This window comes from Kryptolebias marmoratus, linkage group LG3 (assembly GCF_001649575.2).
Source record: "Kryptolebias marmoratus isolate JLee-2015 linkage group LG3, ASM164957v2, whole genome shotgun sequence".
NCBI lineage: Eukaryota > Metazoa > Chordata > Actinopteri > Cyprinodontiformes > Rivulidae > Kryptolebias > Kryptolebias marmoratus.
In genome coordinates, this window is record NC_051432.1 from 24546228 (window position 1) to 24558234 (window position 12007).

The 12007-nt window shown below is 38.2% G+C and overlaps 1 protein-coding gene across 1 annotated transcript in view; it reads left to right on the forward strand.

Moving 5' to 3' along the window:
* The window catches only part of xylt1 (xylosyltransferase I), an 89637-nt gene that overhangs the window by 1196 nt on the left and 76434 nt on the right, over positions 1-12007 (forward strand). The window lies entirely within an intron of this gene.

Here is a 12007-nt window from a genome sequence, read left to right on the forward strand (position 1 = left end):
CCATGAGAGTGCCAGACATTCATGTGTAGGGACTCTGCTGACAGTCAGGCAGCCTTAATTCAAGTGCTGGGACACCACCTGCCGGGATCTCCGCGGTGCAGAGTCATGCACAGCGGATCTATGTGAGCTTTATTCTTTCACTATTTAGATCATTTCCAAACTGTTGTAAAATTGTAAAATCTCAGCTTTTCTTCAGCTCCATTTAATTCAGTTTATTTATATAGAGCCAATTCACAACCAAAGTCATCTCAGTGTACGCTAAAAAAAAATAAAAAAGTCCAAATCATGATTCCAATTTAGATCCAGATTCAGCTCCTATTACAGTCTATTCATTCCTAATGTAATACAGTGCATTCACATACATGCCAAATGCCAGTTTGTGAAAGCTATCATTGCAAATACAAAGAGAAAGGAAATATGGTCAGTTTGTCCTTCAGCAGTCTGAGCCTATAGCAGCATAACTAAAGGAGAGCTCAGGAAACCCAAACCAACCCTAACTACAGGATTTATCAATCAGGGAAGTCTTAAGAGTAGACAGAGTGTCAGCCTCACGGACAGAAACTAGAAGTTGGATCAACAAGAGACGAGCCTGACAACTGAAAGCTCTGCTTCTGGTTTTGGAAACTCCAGGAACCACAAGTAAACCTGCAGTCTGAGAGCGAAGAGCTCTGTAAGGAAAGTATGGAACAATAAGATCTTTAATATAAGATGGAGCTTGATTGTTCAGAGCTTCGTTAGAAGGAAGATTTTCATTTCTATTCTGTATTTAAGAGCTAGCCAATGGAGAGAAATTAAAGTTAGAGAAATGTTCCTCTGAAAAAGACTTACCAGTGAGTATTTGTTGGATACATCAATTTATACACAGTTATTTAATTGTTTGGTGAAAGCTGCTAGGTCATAAGTTGGGTTGGTTTGGCCAAATATTTGGTCAAAAGGTTTGACCCAGTGGTTGGGCTGGAGATGAGTCATGCCATTTTTCACAGTCAGCCATTTTAAGCCAGAAACTGACCAAATCGAACCTGACTGGACCTCTGCTTTAGGATGTAATAAGTAAAGGTAAGACTGTTAAAAACAACCTGTAAGAAGATGTTTGACCTGGTTGGCTTTGTTAACAACTTTAGTTTTTTCTAGACGGTGAGTCTGGGTTTATAATATTAGTTGGTTCTAATAGCAGTTAGCGCCAGCTAAATTTCCAATTATCTAATAACTCAATTTTCTTTTTAACACAACTCATTAGCAGCACTAATTCAACAAATTAGTAACTTTAACTGAGGTTTTGGGTAGAAGACTTAGCATGCTGGGTCAAACTTGGCTTGGTCCAAATTTGACCCAACATTGTGTTACAAATGGGGTTGTTTTTAACCCAGCGGTTTTTAATGTGTACTCTACTCCGATCCTGAGGGGATTTTAGGAAAATTACGGCACATTAGGGTGTTATTATCATGTATTGTATGGAATTACTTTATTGCACATGAATTACTCACAGCAGCTGTAGATAAGTTGTGTCACAACCTTTTCATGCCGCATCAACACCAATTTGTCCAATTGTATTTCACTATTAAAGCTCATGTGGGATGTGTACATGACCTTTAGTGGAAGGGCTTTCATCTATCGCTCCGGGGCACTTCACTCAGCCCGTCCAGCAGTCAGTCAACCAGCCAGTCAGCTCAGCTGCTGCCTGCAGTCCCCCCACTGTACTCCTGAAACTCAGCCTCCTCTCTGCTGGCCACATACACATCCCTTCCACTACTTAATCACTGAAATTTTCATTTTCTCCTCACTTGTGTGTGAGTCTTTGTGAGTTGGCAAGCCTGAGCCTTGCCCAGCCTGAGGGTGACGCATAAGCGCCAACTGATGCTATATGAGGCAGCGCATCTGAGAGACGAGCGAGCAGCGATTTGATCCAGAATAGATCGAGCCAGGAGCTGCGAGTGTGACAATAGAAGAATTTCTTTGTGATAACTTGTGTTGTATGGGAACATTCTGCGTATATTTGCATGTGTCATCCCAGCATGGAGGAGCTACAGCTGTCATTAGTGTTTGTCTCCTGTTGTTTCATTTTGAAGCTGAGAGAGCGCAGACATCCCCCCCTCTCTCTTGTCCAACAGACACCACAGCTCACTGTTAACATCTCTGCTTTTTCATATCTGGATTCAGCTGCTCAGTTGGTTTTTTCACACAAGCTTTAACTACCTGCGGAACATTCATCAGCCTAACATGTATATATTTTTATAAATCAGTCTATCATCTTCCTTCTCACATCAGTTAATTATTAGCCGTCACTGAAGGTGAGAGACGAAAATGTTTTTGCAAAATATCTCATGAATTTATCTTTATCGTTTATCTTCAGTCAGCCTTTTATTTACGTAACAATTTGGCTGCATGTGCGCAGTGAAGAAAATGAGTATTTTTGGGCATTTTAAATTTTAGGTTTCTCAAATGTTATCACAGGATGAAACTGTCGTTTTAACTAAATATCTCATGGATTTTAATGAAACTTTCAGAAAGAAACCAACGACTGTAATTAACATTTGAAGTCAACCCCTGAATAAGATGGCCACCGCAGCCAAGCAGACTTTACAAAACAAAAATAACGATAACTCAACCAGTTTTACAGATTTTGAGCTAAAATTTGGTTTGGTAGTAGCTGCTAAGCGCTAACAGATCGTGCAAGATATTGTAAGAGATTGTGCGTAATGTTATTCTCAAGGTTTAACCAAAATGGCTGTAATCTTAATCTTGTCATTTCCCAACATAACATGATGGCAGGTGATATACATTCCTTCAAGGAATGCTAGGCCTTTAATTATTTCTAATGTCACTTTCTGAGTTTGTCTTTTCACACAGGATTTAACTAACTGTGGAGCATTTATCATCCTAACATCTATGAATTAGTCTGTCACCTTTCTTCTCACATTAGTTAATTGCAACAGGTATTTGTGCCTTTTTAAATTAGCTGGTTAAGACAGTCATGATGATGATTGTTTAAAACATGCCCTGAACAGCAGACTGAAATAAAGCTTCACATCTGGTCATCAGCTTTTTCCCTTCATCTGCCCCAGCCTCTCGTACACTGTCATGATTCCCCGGTGCTCAGCGGGTGTCTGCCTCACTCGTGTTTTAAAGACTTTTTCCCTAAGTCATGGTAATACATGTAACATTACTCCCGATGAACACGCTTTCCATTGCTTCAAGTTTTCCAAATGGTTTCCTGTGGCAGTGAGGGCGCTGTAAGCCATCTGGTGGTGTGCATTTTATTCTTCCTTCTACATATTTCCACAATATGTCTTGCTTAACCACAAAAAATTATAAATTATGATATAAAGACCTTTGTCGCAGTTTTTTCCCCCACAGCAAAGTAAGAAACCAAGGTGCAGGAATGGTCTCTAAAAGAGGACATCGGCATCTTTTGCTACTCCTGCTGTATTAAGTAACATACAAGCACTGTGCCTTGAAAATTGGTATATTTTTGTACCTTACTGTCTGTCCCTTTGAAAGAACAGTTCTGCTCCCCTAGTGACAAAATGTACCCATTAGAAACAAACATACACACCTCTAGAATCCAAAGATAACCTTGGATGTAGGTTTCTTTGTGCAAGAGTAAATCCACAGGCAGAAGGAGAACAAGAAAACTTCTCAGAAATATTTTAGCCAGCTGAAACTTGCAACCACGACACTACAGAGCAGCCGGGGCTTATCTACAGAAAGTCTGCATCTGCTTGCTTTTACCTTACAGTTATTAAAAATACAGTTTTGTTCCCTTAATTGAGGATTATGCACCACAGTAATTACCTGAAGAACCTTCACTAGGTACTTTTCTGACAACTGTGCCGTTAAGTACAGAAATGAGAATTTCTCATGTGAGTGACAGTATTTTAAAGTTGAAAAGCTTTAAATGTAAATTTAAAGTCTTAGGAGACAGTCTTTAACAGACATTAAAATGAGGGAAACAAGCCTTTACCTCCACTTACAGATGCAACAGAACTGTGAAACATTTCATTGTGATCTTTACCTTATGTTGTATTTAGGGGCTGGGTTGAAATCATCGCAACTCCCATCTTTTTTCCAACCACAACCACTAAGTGATTCATCCCACTGTGTCCATGATCACAGTGCTGAGTCACACTGACAAGCACATAAACATCAGCACTGCCACAAAGGGATAAAACAGATCAAATTATGTATGTGCAAAATGTAGGGAGGGACTCTGGTAACACGCCCACGTGCACATGGAAATTTATTCTACTCAAAATTTATGACAGCTCTTTTTGGATAGGTTTGTTTCAAATAGCAGTGCTAGAGATTGACATTTTAGCCAAAAACACTCTTTGAATTTGATCAGTAATTTTCTTTGAATATTCAGTGACCCCAACCCTACCAAATCCATAGATCTTTGCACAATAGTTGCACCATTTTTTCAAATTATGTAAGATTCATCTGAAGTTAGGTTGTGTTGTACCAACCATTTCAACAATCTGTTTTTTAACAGAGTTTAAAACAACTGCATAAGAACAATTTAATAGTTTAATCTTTCAATAAATCTTTCAATAGAAGAAAACTATGGCCTTGACATTTTTAACATTTGCTGTGCCAAATAGTTTGATGCAACACTTTTAATCTCTGGGATACAACCTACTGTATCTGTCACTTAATGATAACAATTTACTTACCAGCTGTGTACACACATGCTGTCTTTCTCCTGGTCACTGTACACAAAATAAGGACATCAAAGATAGTCTAAGTCTAAAGAGTATGAAGCATGCGTGAATCAAACACAAATAAAAAGATTCAGGATTATTCATAAAACATTCAGGGCACCTAGTTCAAATGACGCCGATGATTTCAGCACAAAAGTCACTAAATTTGGCTAATATTCTTTTTGTTAATAGTGACGTAAATATTATTGATACTTACCTTTTTGAGAAATAGGAAAAGTTAATAATTTGGATTTGATACCCTAATCAAAAAGGGAGTTTACAGTAAAAATCTGTCTGAAGACTTAAACCTAATGTCCCCTTTTGTTGCATCTGAACCCGACGTGTGGCAGTGTTGGTTGGGTACGCATAAAATCAATGGGTTTTTTTGGAATAATAAAAAACAAGTTGTAATTTTATCTGATTAAACAGACAGAATTAATTGTCTGTCTTTGTAGCTTTGTTCTATTTTCTGTGTTCTTGTAGCTCTGCCAGCGAATGTTTCGACTTATTTGGTCGCGCACACCGTCTTTCCACTCAAGTGGAGCAGATGAGAAATCTCAGTTCTGGAAAGAAAGTTTTTTATTAGCCTAAACGTCTTGCGGTCTCATCCATTTTAACAATTTGTTTCTTCTCATTGACGCTGGCAGACTCAACCTGTGCAGCATATTTCACACAAGTGATACAAAAGAGCGCTATTGTCTGGTGTGACATTTTTAATGGTGTCATTATTTTAGGACCAGCATTTTCATTTGTCATAAAAAAGCTTTCATTCACTCTGTAATAAAAACCTGTTCCCTCACCTTTCTCACATGTCAAAGTCAGTTCTTTTTCACATTGCATTCCTGGTGGTGCCGTTTGTTCCAGCACCAGCCGCTGTCAGTGCCGGTTTTTGTATTACATCAAAGCCACTTTTGTTGTGGTAATTGGCAGGTAAATTGGCTCTCCCAAAAAGTAAATCGTCCTGCCATGTGAGCTATTCTGCTTTAAACAGACCTTTGAATATATGTAATTATGGTCCAGAAACACCCAGAAGATACACTGTGTGATTTGAAAATTTGAACGGCCCAATCTTTACATCAATAAAGTGTTACTCTGTAAAACCTGTAATGAGGGAAAAGTAAAGTACAGCCTGCCCATCAGTCCTTCAAACCACAGTTTTGATTTTGCACACGGAGAGCTTCTTTTTCAAGTGTCTGAGAGAGAGGAGAGAACATATTCAGATCTGAAGGAAAAAGTGTGCACCTTGGACTTGAAAGAAAACCTGAAATACTTTGATGTTGAAGTGTAATTTGTATACATGACAGCGAGCTTCTTACTGCAACTGGAAAACATTTTTATCATTATCATAATGCAAAACCCTGTCATGTTATTTCAGTAAGCTGATCCAACTAATATGGAAGCTGTCAGCATAAGTATGGAATCCTGAAACTGTGTGAAACTTTCAGGGGTATAGTTTGCAGATTTGTATCCAGCAAGCTCAACCATTGTTCTATTCAGTTTGTTTGTATAATACAAGTCATCTCTGGCTACTGTACAAAAGAACAAAAATTGAGTCTGAATCATAAATCTAATTCAGATTCAAACTGAAATCCAATTACAGTCAATTTATTCCTATTATAATGCAATACATTCACATACAGTACATTATGAAATACCAATTAGTAAAAGTACAAGACATAAAAGAGATGCAGACAAACCGAAGGATTGGTCCAGGTGTAGTTTCTATTAAGAAAAAAACAAAACAACAAACACAGGTTAATGACAGCAATAACTGCAAATACAAACACGGAGAGAAAAGAGAGTAAAGACAGCAGCAGAGTAAAGACATTTAGTCAGTGTGCCTTCCAGCAATACATACCCAAAGCAGCATAACTAAGGGATAGCTCAAGAAACCCAAGTCAGCTGTAACTATGATGGAAAGTCTAAGCCTGGCTTTAAAAGTAGACAGGGTGTCAGCCTCATGGACAGAAATTGGACGTTGGTTCCACAAGAGAGGAGCCTAAGAACTGAAAGCTCTGCTTCCCGTTCTTCTTTAGAAACTCTAGGAACCACAAGTAACCCTACAGTCTACAACGCAGTCACTTTCCTGCTAAGCATATCTTATAGCATGGGTGTTGAATGTACTGTAGGCCTCATCAGTGCAGTACGTTTGCCATCTGTTTGTCTTTTTTTGTGTGTGTGCCTTCCTGTTTCTTTGCTGACATTGTCTAATGAAGTAATAGCTATTCACTGATCCAACAGGTGTTACAGCATTAGAAACACTGCACATGTTTTTCAAATACAAAACGCAGTACAATGACTCACATAGTGCGGTCAATTATATTGACTCTTGCTTTGGCGATGAGAGTGGAGCAAGTTCCATTACCATATTATAGTTAATAGGGCAAATAGATAACTGCAGCATCAAGTCAGGAGCAAACAGCGTGTCGAGGGTTTTACCATCCGAGCTGCGGGTGCAGTTATTCTGCTTGCAATAACTTGGTGAGTGGTGCAGTCGTTACGACCATTGCTGAGGTTTTTGATGTCTGTTTTTCACCTTGCATGATGGCCATTACAGTCCATAAAGAGAAGGATGAATCAGCAACAATTTTCCAGATGGATTCATTAAATAATTTTCAACTTGTTTGAGCATCTTAAAGTCCTTTGAAGTAAGTATTGCTCTTTTACTTGGACAAATCGTACAAGATGAAGTTACTTTTGTAAAAAACATCTTCACTGTTTTTACTCATTACTGATAAAAAAAGCAAAACTTAATGAAGATGAATCTACAGGAAAAGTATCAGGAGTTATGTAACTATAATTGCTGCCCTATTTTATGTACTTATTCTTCCTCCTTTATGGTTTTATTCTTGATGGCATGTTAGAAGACAGTAAAGATAACAGGTAAAAGTTGTAATTAGATCATCATGATCCCCCTGAAGAGACTGAGCTTCTTCTTGTGTAGGATTTTGTTGAACTGCCTTTTTCAAAATATTCACAGATTTAGGTGCTTTGTGTGAAAATGGTGGAAGGGACCGCTGTCAGAAATGACAATATCAAACGTTGAGATGTGGTGCTTGTAAAGGCATTGTGTATTTCCTTGTGTTCTGTGTGGATGTGACGGCATCAAGTATGTTTCATGTTTTCCATTTGCAGTTTCTTGAGTGGCGTGTCTTTCTGAACAACACATCAGATTCTGTATGCACTTTGTGCTCGACGTGATTGTCTTTGTGTGGCTGATCTTTAAAAGTGCAAAATCAAAGAGCAAAACTACTGTTAATTTTTATACTGTCAAATCTATTCACACAAAGCTCATCATTATCACCAATTAGAGTTGCATCACTCTGTCAGATGCCCCTCTGTACACCCAGCCATCTCATCTTCCCCTCCTACTCTCATCACCCTCAGCCGTTGTTACAGATGGTTTCATTCCCCAACACATTAATAACACATCATCCAGATGAATGGAGCTTTATAATACCTAGTGATGCCAATAATCCCATAGGTAAGAGGCTTAGCAGACAGCCCTGAGAGACACATGCACAGACGAGGTAGAAGGTTCGGGTTGTAGTTGGTGGGGGTTTGAGGGTGAGTTGGTTTTATCTGAAGTTGGGCATCCGTGTTGATATTTAGCGCAGAGCTAAAAGGTTGCACATAAAAACACAAACTCATACGACTGGACCAGGATATAGAAAGATTATTCTTGGGCTAATAACTTTCAGAGTTATTCCTTTAAAAGCTCAACTGTTTTCTAACAACAAATTGGACTGAACTTCAATTTTAATAACATAACTAACATATATGGCATCTAAAAACATACTCCAAAAGCACTTGTGTAAATTAATTAAAGTAGTTTGAAGTAGAACAAAAATAATTATATGTTTCAAAATTGATTTAATCAGCTGTTCTTTCAAAATAAAGGTTTGAAGAGTCAGATTGTTTGTGCAACAACGGTTTTGTTTTCTCTAACCACTGGAGTTACTTTAATGAAGGACGTTTTTAGAAACAGCTGACTCAGAATGTCAGCAGCCATTATTTTTTATAATAATATTTTCAAACGAATGTAGGCAGTTTTTATCTCTCAACTCCAACAAAAAATAAATAAATAAAATATTCAGATCAAAGAAAACAGAATTTAAACCCTCTTTATAAGGAATAATCTTACAATGAATATATTACTTTTTACCCAGAAGACCTTGTTTGAGTGAGCATATTAGTTGAACTTTAGATGTTTTAAGCACATCAAAGGCCTGAAAAAAAGCCTTCTGTTATTCTGCTCCTCTTCCTCAGTTAGTCCAGCTTCTCGTCCAATGTTGCAGAGGGAGCAGCGCTCACAGTGTTGATCTAGAGTGAAGACTTAGGGCAAAATTTGCTGCTTTTGACCACAGGAACCTTTTTGGCAGTTCTTATCACCATTTGAAGCAGTTCTCCTTCTTAAAGAGGCGTAGTTCTTTTGGCCGCTCCGTAGGGAAGCTTCTTATAACCCATCAGAGAGCCCTTAGAACAGTTTGGTCCAAAAACACCTCTTTTTTGTTTCCTCTCTGTGAGAACTGTGACTGCAGTTCATAGAATTGCTTTTGTGGGGTCTTTTTTCGCTCCTGCATAACAATTTTGTACAGCTTGCAAAGTAAAAGTTATAGAAAAATGTTCAACTTACTCTGTAGATCCGGAACAGAAAGTAACCCTGGTATTGTAACAGTGATTTGTTTAAAACTTGACCTTTAATGTTTGAACTTCTAAGGCTTGTTTTACATTTTGGAATGTGGATTTTTAAAGCTCTGGTCATTCATAGTCATTCAAGACAGCTTTGTACATTTAAATTATGTAAAATTTGTATGCTGTTTTGGGAACTAACTGGCCCATAATATGGTGTAAAGGTTGGAAATTCTTGTCCTCCTGCTGCACTGATATGGATCAATCATGTATAATCTAAATGAAATATAGGATAACCTAAGTAAAATCATGAAACTAAACATATCTTGTGACATCAACACAGCTCAGAGCCAGACATGATATGGGAGACCACGTCTGTCACACAGAAGGCTCCAAAGGTGGTCTGAGTGAAAATGTTTTTAATGTTTGTGGCTGTTCACGCCTATATTTAGGGCTATCCAAATGCAATCCAGTAGGTAAAAATGGATTTAAATACACAACGACACTCTGTTGGTGTTGTAGCATCATGGCCACTAACATCTGAATCAAGTGTGGGCATCAAGGGGGGTTGAGTTTATCTGATTGGACAAAATAATTATTAGCATTAATAAATTCCACGTTGAGTTTGAAATATAACACATCAAAAACATTCATTACAAGCAGACTTTGCAACATCAGTAACCTGCACATTAATACTAAGATAACAATAAATGTTCAATATATAGTGCATCTCTTGTATTTACCTACTGGTAAATTTGCCCACAACTATACTAAATTATCACAGTATCTCTTTATATTTAAGTTTTTGAGAGCTTTAATTTTATGATTAGGAATTAATAAGTATTGTTTAACATCTAATTACACCTTCTTCATTACTGATTTATTTTGTGAAGTATACAAATGCAGTGATTTCATGATGTTAAAACATGAAACTTACTGCAACTAAAACACAGCTTGACACTAATGTTCACTCATGCAATGCAACGCAATTAGAATGGCAATCATCTGTCGAAGCCGAGTGTGGTTTCTTACTTCTGATGTTGACGAACAGAAAACTTCTGGGGAGATCTAACATTTTCTCTGTAATGGTGCATAAAATGTAAATGTACTTTCCTTTTTACAATGCTGGCTGTTATGCAACAATGTGTGACGTGATGAGAGGATGTGGGTCATTTTGGAAGGAGTGGCAGCCATACATGCCTTTTGTTGTTGAGTTTTCTGCTTTGATTTACAGTAAATCAAACATCTGTTGCATTTCCCGCAGCGTTCCTTGTGAATAGATGCCTGTAGTAGCTCATTAGACAGTATGGAGCGTACTTGTCTTTCAGCCATAATGGTCACATCTCACTGATTGAAAGCTCGACTGCCTGGATCCACACAGCTGACTGCCCACTTCTCTGAAGTCACTGCAAGTTCTGCCTCAGCATTGTCTCTTTCTGCTCGGATGACATGCTGATTCCCATATAAAATGGAAATGCACAAGAACATGTAATCAAACCCACACAGGCTAATGACACTGAGCATAAGCTGCTGCCTTGCTGTTTCTTCCTGAACACATCTTACACTAATCTGAGTGCATTGTGTTATTCTTACAGGACGGGGAGGGGCTGTGACAGAAAGTGAAAAGACTACATGAGTCTGGAGTGAAGACACAGGGTGATGACACGTCGTCTGAGTAGAGATAAGGGCGATTCCGCCTGTCAGGGAAAGCTTTTGTCCTTCCAGTCCTGTGGAGCAAGAGGAGAGGAACTGACAGCGGTGCTTTTCTTCTTCTTCTTCTTCTTCCTTCTCCTCCTTTTTTCTTCTTCTCACCACTGGAGCTGAATGCCAGAAAGCCCAGAAGACTTGTCTCAGTGAATAAGAGAGAAAGTCAAGGAAGAAAGAAGGAGAAAACGCAAAAAAAAAGGCAGAGAAAGAGAAACATACATGTAAGACAGAAGAAAGCTGGAGGAAGAAATGTTGAGGGGGGGAAGAGAAAGAAAAGATAAACGTCTCATCCCTTCTACAAATCCGATGTTGACTCAAATCCTGGCATAATCCTCAGGAGAACCCAGTTTGGTTTGAAGGCTTGTTAGTGCGGCTTGGGCCTGGCTGGCAATGACTTTGTGGTTGAACACTTTTACTGGAAACTAACCAAATCCAAATGGTTTCTGCTCACACAGGGATCAGATCTCATTTTCCCCTCTGTTGGTAAAGGTTACAATTTAGAAGTAAGCTGGTGTCAAGACGCTGATTAGGCAGGCTTTAAGACCTGTCGTCACTAAATAGGAGTTCTGATTTAGGATAGACAAAGGAGGATGGATAGCAGAATAACTTCAACTTTTTTTTCCAACCAGTACTTGATGCACAGAGAATTTTTTTTAATTTATAAAATTTAATATACCTAATACCTGAATGTAATGTTATATTATTATTATTACGTGGTGACGTTCCAATATTCTCTGTATTGCTACCTACAAACTTAATACAAACATCAGGATAAAATTGTTTTATTCTGTTTGTGTGGAAAATCATCAATAATCATCAATAAGCAGAAACATCATCGACCGTCTTCGCCTTTCAGTGGTGGCCGATAAAAATAAATTACTTTCCTTCCTGATTTAAAACACACTCCTGTTCACAAACACACACACGTGCATAAATGCTATCACACACACTCAAAGATCTCCATCTTGCTG